Genomic DNA, 21,282 nt, shown 5'->3' on the forward strand with positions numbered 1-21,282 from the left:
GTCACTGTGTACATACATTACATTACTTATCCTGTATTATACTCCAGAGCTGCGCTCACTATTCTGCTGGTACAGTCACTGTGTACATACATTACATTACTTATCCTGTATTATACTCCAGAGCTGCGCTCACTATTCTGCTGGTGCAGTCACTGTGTACATACATTACATTACTTATCCTGTATTATACTCCAGAGCTGCGCTCACTATTCTGCTGGTGCAGTCACTGTGTACATACATTACATTACTTATCCTGTATTATACTCCAGAGCTGCGCTCACTATTCTGCTGGTGCAGTCACTGTGTACATACATTACATTACTTATCCTGTATTATACTCCAGAGCGGCGCTCACTATTCTGCTGGTGCAGTCACTGTGTACATACATTACATTACTTATCCTGTATTATACTCCAGAGCTGCGCTCACTATTCTGCTGGTACAGTCACTGTGTACATACATTACATTACTTATCCTGTATTATACTCCAGAGCTGCGCTCACTATTCTGCTGGTGCAGTCACTGTGTACATACATTGCATTACTTATCCTGTATTATACTCCAGAGCTGCGCTCACTATTCTGCTGGTGCAGTCACTGTGTACATACATTACATTACTTATCCTGTATTATACTCCAGAGCTGCGCTCACTATTCTGCTGGTGCAGTCACTGTGTACATACATTACATTACTTATCCTGTATTATACCCCAGAGCTGCGCTCACTATTCTGCTGGTGCAGTCACTGTGTACATACATTACATTACTTATCCTGTATTATACTCCAGAGCTGCACTCACTATTCTGCTGGTACAGTCACTGTGTACATACATTACATTACTTATCCTGTATTATACTCCAGAGCTGCACTCACTATTCTGCTGGTACAGTCAGTGTACATACATTACATTACTTATCCTGTATTATACTCCAGAGCTGCGCTCACTATTCTGCTGGTACAGTCACTGTGTACATACATTACATTACTTATCCTGTATTATACTCCAGAGCTGCGCTCACTATTCTGCTGGTACAGTCACTGTGTACATACATTACATTACTTATCCTGTATTATACTCCAGAGCTGCGCTCACTATTCTCCTGGTGCAGTCACTGTGTACATACATTACATTACTTATCCTGTATTATACTCCAGAGCTGCGCTCACTATTCTGCTGGTACAGTCACTGTGTACATACATTACATTACTTATCCTGTATTATACTTCAGAGCTGCGCTCACTATTCTCCTGGTGCAGTCACTGTGTACATACATTACATTACTTATCCTGTATTATACTTCAGAGCTGCGCTCACTATTCTCCTGGTGCAGTCACTGTGTACATACATTACATTACTTATCCTGTATTATACTCCAGAGCTGCGCTCACTATTCTGCTGGTACAGTCACTGTGTACATACATTACATTACTTATCCTGTATTATACTCCAGAGCTGCGCTCACTATTCTGCTGGTGCAGTCACTGTGTACATACATTACATTACTTATCCTGTATTATACTCCAGAGCTGCGCTCACTATTCTGCTGGTGCAGTCACTGTGTACATACATTACATTACTTATCCTGTATTATACTCCAGAGCTGCGCTCACTATTCTGCTGGTACAGTCACTGTGTACATACATTACATTACTTATCCTGTATTATACTCCAGAGCTGCGCTCACTATTCTGCTGGTACAGTCAGTGTGTACATACATTACATTACTTATCCTGTATTATACTCCAGAGCTGCGCTCACTATTCTGCTGGTACAGTCACTGTGTACATACATTACATTACTTATCCTGTATTATACTCCAGAGCTGCGCTCACTATTCTGCTGGTACAGTCACTGTGTACATACATTACATTACTTATCCTGTATTATACTCCAGAGCTGCGCTCACTATTCTGCTGGTGCAGTCACTGTGTACATACATTACATTACTTATCCTGTATTATACTCCAGAGCTGCGCTCACTATTCTGCTGGTGCAGTCACTGTGTACATACATTACATTACTTATCCTGTATTATACTCCAGAGCTGCGCTCACTATTCTGCTGGTACAGTCACTGTGTACATACATTACATTACTTATCCTGTATTATACTCCAGAGCTGCGCTCACTATTCTGCTGGTGCAGTCACTGTGTACATACATTACATTACTTATCCTGTATTATACTCCAGAGCTGCGCTCACTATTCTGCTGGTACAGTCACTGTGTACATACATTACATTACTTATCCTGTATTATACTCCAGAGCTGTGCTCATTATTCTGCTGGTGCAGTCACTGTGTACATACATTACATTACTTATCCTGTATTATACTCCAGAGCTGCGCTCACTATTCTGCTGGTACAGTCACTGTGTACATACATTACTTATCCTGTATTATACTCCAGAGCTGCGCTCACTGTTCTGCTGGTGCAGTCACTGTGTACATACATTACTTATCCTGTATTATACTCCAGAGCTGCGCTCACTGTTCTGCTGGTACAGTCACTGTGTACATACATTACATTACTTACCCTGTATTATACTCCAGAGCTGCGCTCACTATTCTGCTGGTGCAGTCACTGAGTACATACATTACATTACTAATCCTGTATTATACTCCAGAGCTGCACTCACTATTCTGCTGGTACAGTCACTGTGTACATACATTACATTACTTATCCTGTATTATACTCCAGAGCTGCACTCACTATTCTGCTGGTACAGTCACTGTGTACATACATTACATTACTTATCCTGTATTATACTCCAGAGCTGCGCTCACTATTCTGCTGGTGCAGTCACTGAGTACATACATTACTTCTCCTGTATTATACTCCAGAGCTGCGCTCACTATTCTGCTGGTGCAGTCACTGTGTACATACATTACATTACTTATCCTGTATTATACTCCAGAGCTGCGCTCACTATTCTGCTGGTGCAGTCACTGTGTACATACATTACATTACTTATCCTGTATTATACTCCAGAGCTGCGCTCACTATTCTGCTGGTACAGTCACTGTGTACATACATTACATTACTTATCCTGTATTATACTCCAGAGCTGCGCTCACTATTCTGCTGGTGCAGTCACTGTGTACATACATTACATTACTTATCCTGTATTATACTCCAGAGCTGCGCTCACTATTCTGCTGGTACAGTCACTGTGTACATACATTACATTACTTATCCTGTATTATACTCCAGAGCTGTGCTCATTATTCTGCTGGTGCAGTCACTGTGTACATACATTACATTACTTATCCTGTATTATACTCCAGAGCTGCGCTCACTATTCTGCTGGTACAGTCACTGTGTACATACATTACTTATCCTGTATTATACTCCAGAGCTGCGCTCACTGTTCTGCTGGTGCAGTCACTGTGTACATACATTACATTACTTATCCTGTATTATACTCCAGAGCTGCGCTCACTATTCTGCTGATACAGTCACTGTGTACATACATTACATTACTTATCCTGTATTATACCCCAGAGCTGCGCTCACTATTCTGCTGGTGCAGTCACTGTGTACATACATTACATTACTTATCCTGTATTATACTCCAGAGCTGCACTCACTATTCTGCTGGTGCAGTCACTGTGTACATACATTACATTACTTATCCTGTATTATACTCCAGAGCTGCGCTCACTATTCTGCTGGTGCAGTCACTGTGTACATACATTACATTACTTATCCTGTATTATACTCCAGAGCTGCGCTCACTATTCTGCTGGTGCAGTCACTGTGTACATACATTACATTACTTATCCTGTATTATACCCCAGAGCTGCGCTCACTATTCTGCTGGTGCAGTCACTGTGTACATACATTACATTACTTATCCTGTATTATACCCCAGAGCTGCGCTCACTACTCTGCTGGTACAGTCACTGTGTACATACATTACATTACTTATCCTGTATTACACTACAGAGCTGCGCTCACTATTCTGCTGGTACAGTCACTGTGTACATACATTACATTACTTATCCTGTATTATACTCCAGAGCTGCGCTCACTATTCTGCTGGTACAGTCACTGTGTACATACATTACATTACTTATCCTGTATTATACTCCAGAGCTGCGCTCACTATTCTGGTGGTACAGTCACTGTGTACATACATTACATTACTAATCCTGTATTATACTCTAGAGCAGCGCTCACTATTCTGCTGGTGCAGTCACTGTGTACATACATTACATTACTTATCCTGTATTATACTCCAGAGCTGCGCTCACTATTCTGCTGGTGCAGTCACTGTGTACATACATTACATTACTTATCCTGTATTATACTCCAGAGCTGCACTCACTATTCTGCTGGTACAGTCACTGTGTACATACATTACATTACTTATCCTGTATTATACTCTAGAGCAGCGCTCACTATTCTGCTGGTACAGTCACTGTGTACATACATTACATTACTTATCCTGTATTATACTCCAGAGCTGCGCTCACTATTCTGCTGGTACAGCCACTGTGTATATACATTACATTACTTATCCTGTATTATACTCCAGAGCTGCGCTCACTATTCTGCTGGTGCAGTCACTGTGTACATACATTACATTACTTATCCTGTATTATACTCCAGAGCTGCGCTCACTATTCTGCTGGTACAGTCACTGTGTACATACATTACTTATCCTGTATTATACTCCAGAGCTGCGCTCACTATTCTGCTGGTACAGTCACTGTGTACATACATTACATTACTTATCCTGTATTATACTCCAGAGCTGCGCTCACTATTCTGCTGGTACAGTCACTGTGTACATACATTACATTACTTATCCTGTATTATACTCCAGAGCTGCGCTCACTATTCTGCTGGTACAGTCACTGTGTACATACATTACATTACTTATCCTGTATTATACTCCAGAGCTGCGCTCACTATTCTGCTGGTACAGTCACTTTGTACATACATTACATTACTTATCCTGTATTGTACTCCAGAGCTGCGCTCACTATTCTGCTGGTACAGTCACTGTGTACATACATTACATTACTTATCCTGTATTATACTCCAGAGCTGCGCTCACTATTCTGCTGGTACAGTCACTGTGTACATACATTACATTACTTATCCTGTATTATACTCCAGAGCTGCGCTCACTATTCTGCTGGTGCAGTCACTGTGTACATACATTACATTACTTATCCTGTATTATACTCCAGAGCTGCGCTCACTATTCTGCTGGTGCAGTCACTGTGTACATACATTACATTACTTATCCTGTATTATACTCCAGAGCTGCGCTCACTATTCTGCTGGTGCAGTCACTGTGTACATACATTACATTACTTATCCTGTATTATACTCCAGAGCGGCGCTCACTATTCTGCTGGTGCAGTCACTGTGTACATACATTACATTACTTATCCTTTATTATACTCCAGAGCTGCGCTCACTATTCTGCTGGTACAGTCACTGTGTACATACATTACATTACTTATCCTGTATTATACTCCAGAGCTGCGCTCACTATTCTGCTGGTGCAGTCACTGTGTACATACATTGCATTACTTATCCTGTATTATACTCCAGAGCTGCGCTCACTATTCTGCTGGTGCAGTCACTGTGTACATACATTACTTATCCTGTATTATACCCCAGAGCTGCGCTCACTATTCTGCTGGTGCAGTCACTGTGTACATACATTACATTACTTATCCTGTATTATACTCCAGAGCTGCACTCACTATTCTGCTGGTACAGTCACTGTGTACATACATTACATTACTTATCCTGTATTATACTCCAGAGCTGCACTCACTATTCTGCTGGTACAGTCACTGTGTACATACATTACATTACTTATCCTGTATTATACTCCAGAGCTGCGCTCACTATTCTCCTGGTGCAGTCACTGTGTACATACATTACATTACTTATCCTGTATTATACTCCAGAGCTGCGCTCACTATTCTGCTGGTACAGTCACTGTGTACATACATTACATTACTTATCCTGTATTATACTTCAGAGCTGCGCTCACTATTCTCCTGGTGCAGTCACTGTGTACATACATTACATTACTTATCCTGTATTATACTTCAGAGCTGCGCTCACTATTCTCCTGGTGCAGTCACTGTGTACATACATTACATTACTTATCCTGTATTATACTCCAGAGCTGCGCTCACTATTCTGCTGGTACAGTCACTGTGTACATACATTACATTACTTATCCTGTATTATACTCCAGAGCTGCGCTCACTATTCTGCTGGTGCAGTCACTGTGTACATACATTACATTACTTATCCTGTATTATACTCCAGAGCTGCGCTCACTATTCTGCTGGTGCAGTCACTGTGTACATACATTACATTACTTATCCTGTATTATACTCCAGAGCTGCGCTCACTATTCTGCTGGTACAGTCACTGTGTACATACATTACATTACTTATCCTGTATTATACTCCAGAGCTGCGCTCACTATTCTGCTGGTACAGTCAGTGTGTACATACATTACATTACTTATCCTGTATTATACTCCAGAGCTGCGCTCACTATTCTGCTGGTACAGTCACTGTGTACATACATTACATTACTTATCCTGTATTATACTCCAGAGCTGCGCTCACTATTCTGCTGGTACAGTCACTGTGTACATACATTACATTACTTATCCTGTATTATACTCCAGAGCTGCGCTCACTATTCTGCTGGTGCAGTCACTGTGTACATACATTACATTACTTATCCTGTATTATACTCCAGAGCTGCGCTCACTATTCTGCTGGTGCAGTCACTGTGTACATACATTACATTACTTATCCTGTATTATACTCCAGAGCTGCGCTCACTATTCTGCTGGTACAGTCACTGTGTACATACATTACATTACTTATCCTGTATTATACTCCAGAGCTGCGCTCACTATTCTGCTGGTGCAGTCACTGTGTACATACATTACATTACTTATCCTGTATTATACTCCAGAGCTGCGCTCACTATTCTGCTGGTACAGTCACTGTGTACATACATTACATTACTTATCCTGTATTATACTCCAGAGCTGTGCTCATTATTCTGCTGGTGCAGTCACTGTGTACATACATTACATTACTTATCCTGTATTATACTCCAGAGCTGCGCTCACTATTCTGCTGGTACAGTCACTGTGTACATACATTACTTATCCTGTATTATACTCCAGAGCTGCGCTCACTGTTCTGCTGGTGCAGTCACTGTGTACATACATTACTTATCCTGTATTATACTCCAGAGCTGCGCTCACTGTTCTGCTGGTACAGTCACTGTGTACATACATTACATTACTTACCCTGTATTATACTCCAGAGCTGCGCTCACTATTCTGCTGGTGCAGTCACTGAGTACATACATTACATTACTAATCCTGTATTATACTCCAGAGCTGCACTCACTATTCTGCTGGTACAGTCACTGTGTACATACATTACATTACTTATCCTGTATTATACTCCAGAGCTGCACTCACTATTCTGCTGGTACAGTCACTGTGTACATACATTACATTACTTATCCTGTATTATACTCCAGAGCTGCGCTCACTATTCTGCTGGTGCAGTCACTGAGTACATACATTACTTCTCCTGTATTATACTCCAGAGCTGCGCTCACTATTCTGCTGGTGCAGTCACTGTGTACATACATTACATTACTTATCCTGTATTATACTCCAGAGCTGCGCTCACTATTCTGCTGGTGCAGTCACTGTGTACATACATTACATTACTTATCCTGTATTATACTCCAGAGCTGCGCTCACTATTCTGCTGGTACAGTCACTGTGTACATACATTACATTACTTATCCTGTATTATACTCCAGAGCTGCGCTCACTATTCTGCTGGTGCAGTCACTGTGTACATACATTACATTACTTATCCTGTATTATACTCCAGAGCTGCGCTCACTATTCTGCTGGTACAGTCACTGTGTACATACATTACATTACTTATCCTGTATTATACTCCAGAGCTGTGCTCATTATTCTGCTGGTGCAGTCACTGTGTACATACATTACATTACTTATCCTGTATTATACTCCAGAGCTGCGCTCACTATTCTGCTGGTACAGTCACTGTGTACATACATTACTTATCCTGTATTATACTCCAGAGCTGCGCTCACTGTTCTGCTGGTGCAGTCACTGTGTACATACATTACATTACTTATCCTGTATTATACTCCAGAGCTGCGCTCACTATTCTGCTGATACAGTCACTGTGTACATACATTACATTACTTATCCTGTATTATACCCCAGAGCTGCGCTCACTATTCTGCTGGTGCAGTCACTGTGTACATACATTACATTACTTATCCTGTATTATACTCCAGAGCTGCACTCACTATTCTGCTGGTGCAGTCACTGTGTACATACATTACATTACTTATCCTGTATTATACTCCAGAGCTGCGCTCACTATTCTGCTGGTGCAGTCACTGTGTACATACATTACATTACTTATCCTGTATTATACTCCAGAGCTGCGCTCACTATTCTGCTGGTGCAGTCACTGTGTACATACATTACATTACTTATCCTGTATTATACCCCAGAGCTGCGCTCACTATTCTGCTGGTGCAGTCACTGTGTACATACATTACATTACTTATCCTGTATTATACCCCAGAGCTGCGCTCACTACTCTGCTGGTACAGTCACTGTGTACATACATTACATTACTTATCCTGTATTACACTACAGAGCTGCGCTCACTATTCTGCTGGTACAGTCACTGTGTACATACATTACATTACTTATCCTGTATTATACTCCAGAGCTGCGCTCACTATTCTGCTGGTACAGTCACTGTGTACATACATTACATTACTTATCCTGTATTATACTCCAGAGCTGCGCTCACTATTCTGGTGGTACAGTCACTGTGTACATACATTACATTACTAATCCTGTATTATACTCTAGAGCAGCGCTCACTATTCTGCTGGTGCAGTCACTGTGTACATACATTACATTACTTATCCTGTATTATACTCCAGAGCTGCGCTCACTATTCTGCTGGTGCAGTCACTGTGTACATACATTACATTACTTATCCTGTATTATACTCCAGAGCTGCACTCACTATTCTGCTGGTACAGTCACTGTGTACATACATTACATTACTTATCCTGTATTATACTCTAGAGCAGCGCTCACTATTCTGCTGGTACAGTCACTGTGTACATACATTACATTACTTATCCTGTATTATACTCCAGAGCTGCGCTCACTATTCTGCTGGTACAGCCACTGTGTATATACATTACATTACTTATCCTGTATTATACTCCAGAGCTGCGCTCACTATTCTGCTGGTGCAGTCACTGTGTACATACATTACATTACTTATCCTGTATAATACTCCAGAGCTGCGCTCACTATTCTGCTGGTACAGTCACTGTGTACATACATTACTTATCCTGTATTATACTCCAGAGCTGCGCTCACTATTCTGCTGGTACAGTCATTGTGTACATACATTACATTACTTATCCTGTATTATACTCCAGAGCTGCGCTCACTATTCTGCTGGTACAGTCACTGTGTACATACATTACATTACTTATCCTGTATTATACTCCAGAGCTGCGCTCACTATTCTGCTGGTACAGTCACTGTGTACATACATTACATTACTTATCCTGTATTATACTCCAGAGCTGCGCTCACTATTCTGCTGGTACAGTCACTTTGTACATACATTACATTACTTATCCTGTATTGTACTCCAGAGCTGCGCTCACTATTCTGCTGGTACAGTCACTGTGTACATACATTACATTACTTATCCTGTATTATACTCCAGAGCTGCGCTCACTATTCTGCTGGTACAGTCACTGTGTACATACATTACATTACTTATCCTGTATTATACTCCAGAGCTGCGCTCACTATTCTGCTGGTGCAGTCACTGTGTACATACATTACATTACTTATCCTGTATTATACTCCAGAGCTGCGCTCACTATTCTGCTGGTGCAGTCACTGTGTACATACATTACATTACTTATCCTGTATTATACTCCAGAGCTGCGCTCACTATTCTGCTGGTGCAGTCACTGTGTACATACATTACATTACTTATCCTGTATTATACTCCAGAGCGGCGCTCACTATTCTGCTGGTGCAGTCACTGTGTACATACATTACATTACTTATCCTTTATTATACTCCAGAGCTGCGCTCACTATTCTGCTGGTACAGTCACTGTGTACATACATTACATTACTTATCCTGTATTATACTCCAGAGCTGCGCTCACTATTCTGCTGGTGCAGTCACTGTGTACATACATTGCATTACTTATCCTGTATTATACTCCAGAGCTGCGCTCACTATTCTGCTGGTGCAGTCACTGTGTACATACATTACTTATCCTGTATTATACCCCAGAGCTGCGCTCACTATTCTGCTGGTGCAGTCACTGTGTACATACATTACATTACTTATCCTGTATTATACTCCAGAGCTGCACTCACTATTCTGCTGGTACAGTCACTGTGTACATACATTACATTACTTATCCTGTATTATACTCCAGAGCTGCACTCACTATTCTGCTGGTACAGTCACTGTGTACATACATTACATTACTTATCCTGTATTATACTCCAGAGCTGCGCTCACTATTCTGCTGGTACAGTCACTGTGTACATACATTACATTACTTATCCTGTATTATACTCCAGAGCTGCGCTCACTATTCTGCTGGTACAGTCACTGTGTACATACATTACATTACTTATCCTGTATTATACTCCAGAGCTGCGCTCACTATTCTCCTGGTGCAGTCACTGTGTACATACATTACATTACTTATCCTGTATTATACTTCAGAGCTGCGCTCACTATTCTCCTGGTGCAGTCACTGTGTACATACATTACATTACTTATCCTGTATTATACTCCAGAGCTGCGCTCACTATTCTGCTGGTACAGTCACTGTGTACATACATTACATTACTTATCCTGTATTATACTCCAGAGCTGCGCTCACTATTCTGCTGGTGCAGTCACTGTGTACATACATTACATTACTTATCCTGTATTATACTCCAGAGCTGCGCTCACTATTCTGCTGGTACAGTCACTGTGTACATACATTACATTACTTATCCTGTATTATACTCCAGAGCTGCGCTCACTATTCTGCTGGTACAGTCACTGTGTACATACATTACATTACTTATCCTGTATTATACTTCAGAGCTGCGCTCACTATTCTCCTGGTGCAGTCACTGTGTACATACATTACATTACTTATCCTGTATTATACTCCAGAGCTGCGCTCACTATTCTGCTGGTACAGTCACTGTGTACATACATTACATTACTTATCCTGTATTATACTTCAGAGCTGCGCTCACTATTCTCCTGGTGCAGTCACTGTGTACATACATTACATTACTTATCCTGTATTATACTTCAGAGCTGCGCTCACTATTCTCCTGGTGCAGTCACTGTGTACATACATTACATTACTTATCCTGTATTATACTCCAGAGCTGCACTTACTATTCTGCTGGTACAGTCACTGTGTACATACATTACATTACTTATCCTGTATTATACTCCAGAGCTGCACTCACTATTCTGCTGGTGCAGTCACTGTGTACATACATTACATTACTTATCCTGTATCATCCCCCAGAGCTGCGCTCACTATTCTGCTGGTACAGTCACTGTGTACATACATTACATTACTTATCCTGTATTATACTTCAGAGCTGCGCTCACTATTCTCCTGGTGCAGTCACTGTGTACATACATTACATTACTTATCCTGTATTATACTTCAGAGCTGCGCTCACTATTCTCCTGGTGCAGTCACTGTGTACATACATTACATTACTTATCCTGTATTATACTCCAGAGCTGCACTTACTATTCTGCTGGTACAGTCACTGTGTACATACATTACATTACTTATCCTGTATTATACTCCAGAGCTGCACTCACTATTCTGCTGGTGCAGTCACTGTGTACATACATTACATTACTTATCCTGTATTATACTCCAGAGCTGCGCTCACTATTCTGCTGGTGCAGTCACTGTGTACATACATTACATTACTTATCCTGTATTATACTCCAGAGCTGCGCTCACTATTCTGCTGGTGCAGTCACTGTGTACATACATTACATTACTTATCCTGTATTATCCCCCAGAGCTGCGCTCACTATTCTGCTGGTGCAGTCACTGTGTACATACATTACATTACTTATCCTGTATTATACTCCAGAGCTGCGCTCACTATTCTGCTGGTGCAGTCACTGTGTACATACATTACATTACTTATCCTGTATTATACTCCAGAGCTGCGCTCACTATTCTGCTGGTGCAGTCACTGTGTACATACATTACATTACTTATCCTGTATTATACTCCAGAGCTGCGCTCACTATTCTGCTGGTACAGTCACTGTGTACATACATTACATTACTTATCCTGTATTATACTCCAGAGCTGCGCTCACTATTCTGCTGGTGCAGTCACTGTGTACATACATTACATTACTTATCCTGTATTATACTCCAGAGCTGCGCTCACTATTCTGCTGGTACAGTCAGTGTGTACATACATTACATTACTTATCCTGTATTATACTCCAGAGCTGCGCTCATTATTCTACATTCTAATACAGGGGTAGGGAACCTTCGGCTCTTCAGCTGCTGTGAAACTATAACTCCCAGCATGCTCCATTCACTTTAATGGGAGTTCCAAGAACAGCAGAGCAAGTATGCATGCTGGGAGTTGTAGTTTTCCAACAGCTGGAGAGCCGTACGTTCCCTACCCCTGTTCTAATACATTATTTCACGCCGCCATCTTGTGCTGCACTTCTCACGTCTCCTGCGCTCTCGCTATCCTCTGCACTGACTTATCGCTGCTCTCTTTGATTCCTCGCACTATTTGGTATCGGTTACACAGGGCAGAGTTCACACTACAACATCCTGCTAAACTGCTGAGTCCTGGTAGAGAATATTACACACTGGGGATGTAGAAGTGACTGCGAGAAGATGAGGAGAGTTATAGTGTCACTGACAATGTTACTATAATGTTACTATGTAAGGAAGATATTAAGGAGCGTCCCCGAGACAAATCTGTACCCAGAAAAGTCTTATAATAAAGGGGAACTGTAGCAGTCGGGGCTCCTGGTGTATGGATAGGCTGCATTCTCATGTATATGAATTGTCTTGTGATGTCACTGGTCCCTGGTGTATTGCTATGCCGGAGTCACATATATATATGGAGTGTCTTGTGATGTCACTGGTCCCTGGTGTATTGCTAGGCCGGAGTCACATATATATAGAGTGTCTTGTGATGTCACTGGTCCCTGGTGTATTGATAGGCTGCATTCTCATGTATATGAATTGTCTTGTGATGTCACTGGTCCCTGGTGTATTGCTAGGCCGGAGTCACATATATATGGAGTGTCTTGTGATGTCACTGGTCCCTGGTGTATTGATAGGCTGCATTCTCATGTATATGGAGTGTTGTGATGTCACTGGTCCCTGGTATATTGATTGGCCACATTCTCAAGTATATGGAGTGTCTTGTGATGTCACTGGTCCCTGGTGTATTGCTAGGCCGGAGTCACATGACTATGGAGTCCCTCGGTTCTCGCACTCAGTAATTCTACGGCGAGGTCAGGCCTTGTTATTTCTTAGACATCAGCATTGATTTCCTCTTTAAGTAACAAGCTTGCTGGATGGAAGCGAAATGTAGAAGTCCTCGGAGCGGCGCGCGGCTGCACCAGACACGGGGTGAATTACAAACACGTGTAACCTCAGTGCACAACAACATCTGCTGCAACAGGAGATGGGGACGGAAGCTCAGACTTCTCGCCTCAGACACCCCTCGTGGTTCACTGATGTATCGGGGATGGCGGTCATTCAGGATCGATACAAGCCTCAGGGCCTGTGATTTGTGGGCAGGGAGAGGGGCCGGGATTTCGCCTTGGATCCCTCTCGCCGCCGCCGCCGCTGGACGACCTTCCACCATGTCAGGAGTAATACATGTAACTCCACCAAATGAAACATCTCTCATCCAGAGGAAAATGACCCACTGGCATGAAACGTGATCGTCCTGTGTAAATTATACTCCGCTCCCCTTTCATGTGGTCACGTCTTGCCCGGTAGCGCTGTTATTTCACCCCCCCAATTTTACATACCACAGGGGCGTGTTGTAGAGAAAGCTGAAACACATGCACACTATGGCGGCGCGATTCAAGAACTCGAGAGCTGTGAAATGAAGAAGCTTTTTTGTTGTGGTTCTGTAATTCCTCGTGTGGTAAAATTTCCTAAATTAATATCAGACCTTCAGGAGGGGCTGCCAAGTCCTGACAACACTCTAAACCTCTATTAGCACCCCGGCACTGGGCCAGACCCGACCACCGGTTACCACTTCTCCTAAATCTCCGAACTAGGACCCATCCAAAGCTCTTACGGATGTGACGTGCTGGGTTATCTCTCGTTGTCCTACAGTTGTCCCGTCCATCTACAACTCACCACCCATCGCCCACTCTTCACCTCTCCTCCTTATTCCTCATCCTGACCCACCTGCCTATGACCCTTCACCTCTTCTAAGACTGCAACAGCGACCCTCCCAACACCCGATAACCGGCTTGGATTTCACTTGGCATCATGTTACTAACCCAAATCCCAAAAATTCTTACACCAAGTTGACCTCTCCTCTCCACCTTCCCACCATATCTCTCACTTATCCTCCCAAGATTCTACCAAGAACCCAAACTCCTCCTAACATCCTCCATACTCCAACCTCTTGGCATCTACACCTAAACCTCGTCCACCATTCCTGACCCATCCTCTGACCATCTGACCAACATCAGCTCCTCCATCTAATTCTGCCAACACCAAGTCAAGACCTTCCAACCTGGCAAACCAAACTGGAATTCTCTTCCAAGTCACAAGCTGCCGCCATCTTCCCTTCACATCTCTGCCATCGACCTCCCACCAGCTCCGGGACTGTAACATTTTCCCAAATCGTAACCCGCTCTAAACGTCATTCACCAATTTCCTAACCCCAACCCCAAATTATTCATTTCAATCTCTCTCATTCTACTAGTTCAGGATCCGTCTGTCCCCAACCCTTCGAGAGTCTTACACAAGACCGACTCCACCACGTTTGCCGCAATAATCGCCACCGCGGCTCATCTTCATAGACCTTCTCCGTATTACTCACGCTCTTCGTTCCAAAGCCGACTTCCTAAGACTTGACCCAGTTTCTCTGAGACAGAGGGTGGAATCGAGAAGTGTCGCATCTAAAAAAGTTGCAGATTTGGGAAATTTGTGCAATCCCCGCGTTGGTGCCTTGTATAGTCTCCGAGGTTCCGAGCGCACTTGTTGGATCCGACCCAATCACGCAGATATTTCCATCAAACCGAAGATCAGAGTGGAAAATGAAGACGACGGCCAAATCCTTTCCGAATGAGAGTCATGTTAGAGTAAGGGTCTCGTTGGGCCCGGGTTCCTGGCTCGTGGCCCCACAAGGAGAGGGCCGAGGACTGCAATAGATCCAGTTTGGCCGGCTGCCATGTATTGTCCCCCCCCCCCCCCCCAGTAGAGACCCCGCTCCCCATTGTTTCTTTAAGTGGGTTTACGTTAAGGTTCTGCTTTCCATAAAGCGTCATGTGACTAACCATGTGACCACCGCCGGCCGTTTTTCATCTCGACGTTCACTGGGCTATAAAAATCCCCGACAACACAAAAAAAGAAGGAAAAATTGATGGCGAGGTTTTGGCTCGGAGGCAGAATTTAGGATTTTATTACATGACCTGAAATTTTTGGCTTTCATGTCGGGAGTGGAAAGTGGGATTCGGAATTCCTCCCCGAGACTGGAGTGTAATGAGACCTCTGGAAGGTAAATGTGGGGGGAGCGGGGGAGGAGCGCTCCACACCAGGCCCAGCAGACGTTGCGTTCTTGGATCCAACAACTGAATGGAGCAATTACTTTGCAGTAATTTGGTCCCCGGGGTCCTCCGGGCCGGCTGAGATCTTTGGTAGTCTTGGAATCAGCGCAGATCGTATGTTACAATGTATCAGTAGGTACAGGACTCTTCAATAAACTTTATTAACACTCCCATTGTTGTTGTGATATATTTACTGAACCCCATTAATATCGGGGTCCCTCACTGACCCATCTCTTATCCAGTTTCTTCTAAGATGTTGCAGGCCCCCGGGGACCGCTCAGGCCCAATCACAGGCCCCACGTAGGACGCGCCAATGTCATCAGGGTTCATCCATAAAAATCTGGATGTGATAGAGAAATCCCAAAATCCAAGTGGCCGGTCACAGAGGCGACTTTAGTGCAGCACACTGATTCTACATTTTTGGGATGTCGCCATCAGTGGCAGCGAATCCGGGAGACTCTGTAGTAGGAGATATGAAGCTGCAATACTGTAACTGCCCACAGGGGGCGCTCTTCTATTGCTCTATAACTATAATACTCCAGGCCAGGCAGACTCGCCCTGCCCCCGCCCCCTGCTTTATGATTACCCGTTATACTGTCCATGCGTCACTATACGTATATATATATAGTCCCTATAGTACCGCGCACAAACCAAGTACTAAAGCAAAACGGGCTCAGGACAGAAATTTCTGTTGTATAATTGATAGACTATCGGTATTCATCCTGAGCTTCCTGTTTCTTGAATACAATTCCAGAATGGCAGTGAAGACTGGTATGCGGACAGGGAAGCTATGGTTAGCGATAAGGGGGCATGGGACTGGTGGTCTTGGGGTAGCCCTACCTATAACAAGGCCTCATACACCAACCCAGAAGCTCGCCCTCCCCAGTCACTGTTGCACCTGTTCCTCCATCTACACGGGGGGGCGCCCTGACTTCTGCAACGCCGTTTCATCGCCTTCGCTTTATTCTACCAGATTTATAGGGGACTAAAGCCTTGTCCGTGTCCCAGATACAGAGGTGTTGCTCTGACTCCCGATGACGCAGGTTCATTTCCCCCCTCGGTGTAGACTGAGGGTCATTCACCACCTCCCCCCCCGCGAGGCCGTGCCGGGTGCAATCTACACCTCATCTGGATCCGCTTATTCGATGGAATCCAGATGTTGCGGATCGAGTGGCCTCTTTGTTTGGCTCCTCACTGTTTGGATCTGCCATGTCGGATACGTTTACAATCTGCGTCCCCCTCACCCCGGCACATCGCCGACCCCAAACCTCGCAGTGTAGGGGGGAGCAGGGGTGGAGGCGCTACAGTCAAATCCTATTACTACCTCCAGCCGGGAGTCAACGTATGGTCAAATCTATTTCATGTATTGTATGGTGTGGCCACTAGGGGGTGCCATTACAACACCCATAGACCTCATCACCCAGCTTTCTATAGATCCTGAACGGCTTATAACTAAAAGAACTTTATAGAATTTCACAAACCCGCAGTCTCCTCATACTGTTCAGGTGCTGCTGCAGCCTTGTTACAATGTATCGGTGCAGGTAAGAGATATCAGTTCTCACACAGCTCGGCCTGCGCTGGTACACTGTCACGGCACCTCAGCAGGTCGTAGTCTGGGCAGCAGTGGAGCTGCTCCATTCACTTCTATGGCAGTTCTAGGACGAGTCGAGCAAGCGTGCATGCTGGGAGTTGTAGTTCCACAACAGCCGGAGCGCTGAAAACATCTTACCCACTTACAGCTAGCAGTCAGAGCTGCAGGGTAAAGCATGGGGGTGACGATACTGCACCCGCTGGCCTCTGTGTATGGAGGGGATTAAGCTGGGCGCAGTCTATTATTCTCTGTTATCAGCCGCCTCGGCCTAGGTGTGAGCTGAGGCTTCATTCATCCTCCCGGACAATACTCGGATTACCGGCACAATGTGATGACTACAGCTGCAGCTTTGTTACATTGGCCTCTGCTTTCAGGTGCATTTCCCAAGTGACACCTGCTGCTGGAAATGCCGATACTTGTCTGAACAGCGCCGTACTCCGCCTTCGCTCATTTACTGCCAGGATCGGGTTCCCGGACGGTGTCTGTATTATGTCACTAACAATGTGCGCTGCGGAATAGGATGGCGCTATACAAGTCAGATAAGTAATAATGATATGTAAACTACAGCTTGTTTAAGGGGAACTCCTCCATATTGTGTGTTTCTATAGCAGAGCTGCAGTGTAAAGCATGGAGGGTGGAGAGGCAGCCGATGCTGGAATATGACCTATCCCTAGGACAGCGCCATAGAATGTATAGTGGTCATACTGGGTATTGCAGCTCAGTCCCAGTCACTTGAATGCGACTGATGAATGCGATGTCACCCGAGCGCTGATCTGAGGGGTCACCAAATCTTTACTAATGGCACACTCAATTCTCCAGGTAACTGACAGCGCCCCCGCTGGTAGAGTAAGGGTACTGCACCTACATCATTACTATCTGTAGTGCCAGTGACGAGAATGACGCGCACCTCCTATACGATGATGTCATAGGGCTGGAGGATCAGGATGAAGTGATGACATCATCCTAGCCAGATCCTCCCCAAACCCTGCCATAGGTGACAGGAGCAGGATCCGGGCACTGATGTTACATCTCACAGCTGAGGGTTCGTTGCAGTTGTATTTGGTCTACACAATCTTCCAAACCGCAAACTGATACATTGTAACAAATGATGAATTCAGCTCGTAGACCCGGGTCTAGACTGGATACAACTGTACCAAACCCTCAGCTGTGAGGATTATTGGGTAGACGTTAGTCCAAGAGCTGCCAAGTTAAATACACATGACCGGAGTCTGGGAGGGCGGGGGTTAATAACGCAGCATTCTGCCAGGCCGAGCCCTAATGTGATGCAGATGTGGGTCAGCATGTTCTTATCTGCCAGGAATGTGTACTGAGCCCCCGCAGACCCCGGGACACTGGGCTACAATGGGGAAGGGGGTCTGCAGCGTCTTCATTCCAAGATCTCTGCTTGCTTCTGTGAATGGAAACGCCCAGAACTATCACAGCTGAGGGTTTGCTACAATGTAATCCAGTCATTCATTCCTCACATTAACAAAAGCTCTTCCCTGTGTGGTTTGTTACAGTGTATCGGTGCAGGGATTGTGCAGACTGGATACAGTGTAACAAAACTTCAGCTGTGTGACGGTGTCTCTAGTCTTGTACTAGATCTGTTCATTATACAGTTATTATACTATAAGGGTCTTGTATTAGCGGTCCGGGCCCTCAGGGCACCCCCGCGGTCACCCCACTGGCCATGTGACAGACAATGCAGCACAACCTGTAAGGGCCTGAAGAAGACGCAGTGGGCGCAGTCCTGGGGGTGGCCAGCAGGTGGCGCTGTCTGATCATCCCCCGCCTAGACTGACACCTGCAGTGAATTACAGGACATCCCATCGCCCCTTAGTACGGGTTGGGGAATCGCGCTGACTGCGCACAGACGGGCTTACTGGAGAAGTGCTGACACACTGGACTGGGCATGCTGGGAGTTGTAGTCCTGAGGAAGACACGGCCACCGATGACGTCATATATATCATTATATAGGAAGGACATTGAGTGACCGCGCCTTTAAGGGAGACAAATACCATCCTAATACTGCTCACAGCTGAGGGGTTGCTACACTTTGCATTCAGTTACCTGCACTGACACATTGTAACAAACTATCAGGAGACAAATTTGTGCTAATGATGTATTGAAGATGTCAGCTGTGCGAAGTCTGAGGAAGTCTGAGGACCGCTCACTGACGTTTATTATAAAATCCATTGTCCAGGGCTTCACTGCTTGGTGTGGAGCGCCACCTATAGTCCTCCAGTGGTGTGTGCGCCCACCAGCCTCTCTGCAGCCTGCGCCCGCCCTTCCGGAGCCACCTCAGCCCCGCGGTCACTGCTCCAGCCCTTGGACATTGCTCCATTGTCGCATAGGAATAAGACACTAGAAGAGAGAAAGAGAAGATTAGAGGGGGCGCCACCATGTACTGACCCGGGGAAACCTGCACCAGAGGGGCCCATATATACTGTACTACGGGGTGACACCATATACTGCAAGAGAGGGGCCCATATATACTGTACTACGGGGTGACACCATATACTGCAAGAGAGGGGCCCATATATACTGTACTGTGGGGTGACACCATATACTGCAACAGAGGGGCCCATATATACTGTACTACGGGGTGATACCATATACTGCAAGAGAGGGGCCCATATATACTGTACTACGGGGTGATACCATATACTGCAAGAGAGGGGCCCATATATACTGTACTGTGGGGTGACACCATATACTGCAACAGAGGGGCCCATATATACTGTACTACGGGGTGACACCATATACTGCACCAGAGGGGCCCATATATACTGTACTGTGGGGTGACACCATATACTGCATCAGAGGGGCCCATATATACTGTACTACGGGGTGACACCATATACTGCATCAGAGGGGCCCATATATACTGTACTACGGGGTGACACCATATACTGCATCAGAGGGGCCCATATATACTGTACTACGGGGTAACACCATATACTGCATCAGAGGGGCCCATATATACTGTACTACGGGGTGACACCATATACTGCACCAGAGGGGCCCATATATACTGTACTACGGGGTGACACCATATACTGCATCAGAGGGACCCATATATACTGTACTATGGGGTGACACCATATACTGCACCAGAGGGGCCCATATATACTGTACTGTGGGGTAACACCATATACTGCATCAGAGGGGCCCATATATACTGTACTACGGGGTGACACCATATACTGCATCAGAGGGGCCCATATATACTGTACTATGGGGTAACACCATATACTGCATCAGAGGGGCCCATATATACTGTACTACGGGGTGACACCATATACTGCATCAGAGGGGCCCATATATACTGTACTATGGGGTGACACCATATACTGCACCAGAGGGGCCCATATATACTGTACTGTGGGGTAACACCATATACTGCATCAGAGGGGCCCATATATACTGTACTACGGGGTGACACCATATACTGCATCAGAGGGGCCCATATATACTGTACTATGGGGTAACACCATATACTGCATCAGAGGGGCCCATATATACTGTACTACGGGGTGACACCATATACTGCACCAGAGGGGCCCATATATACTGTACTACGGGGTGACACCATATACTGCATCAGAGGGGCCCATATATACTGTACTACGGGGTGACACCATATACTGCACCAGAGGGGCCCATATATACTGTACTACGGGGTGACACCATATACTGCATCAGAGGGGCCCATATATACTGTACTACGGGGTG

At 44.8% G+C, this 21,282-nt stretch overlaps 1 protein-coding gene across 3 annotated transcripts in view; it reads right to left on the minus strand.

The window, feature by feature from the left end:
- Nucleotides 1-19,584: 19,584 nt before the first annotated feature.
- Nucleotides 19,585-21,282, minus strand: part of QTGAL (queuosine-tRNA galactosyltransferase) — a 187,135-nt gene continuing 185,437 nt past the window's right edge. For all 3 annotated transcript variants that reach the window (XM_075278159.1, XM_075278158.1, XM_075278161.1), the window contains one exon: nt 19,585-19,911. The gene's annotated coding sequence lies outside the window, so the exon portion shown is untranslated. The remainder of the gene's footprint in view (nt 19,912-21,282) is intronic.

Source organism: Leptodactylus fuscus, chromosome 6 (assembly GCF_031893055.1).
Source record: "Leptodactylus fuscus isolate aLepFus1 chromosome 6, aLepFus1.hap2, whole genome shotgun sequence".
NCBI lineage: Eukaryota > Metazoa > Chordata > Amphibia > Anura > Leptodactylidae > Leptodactylus > Leptodactylus fuscus.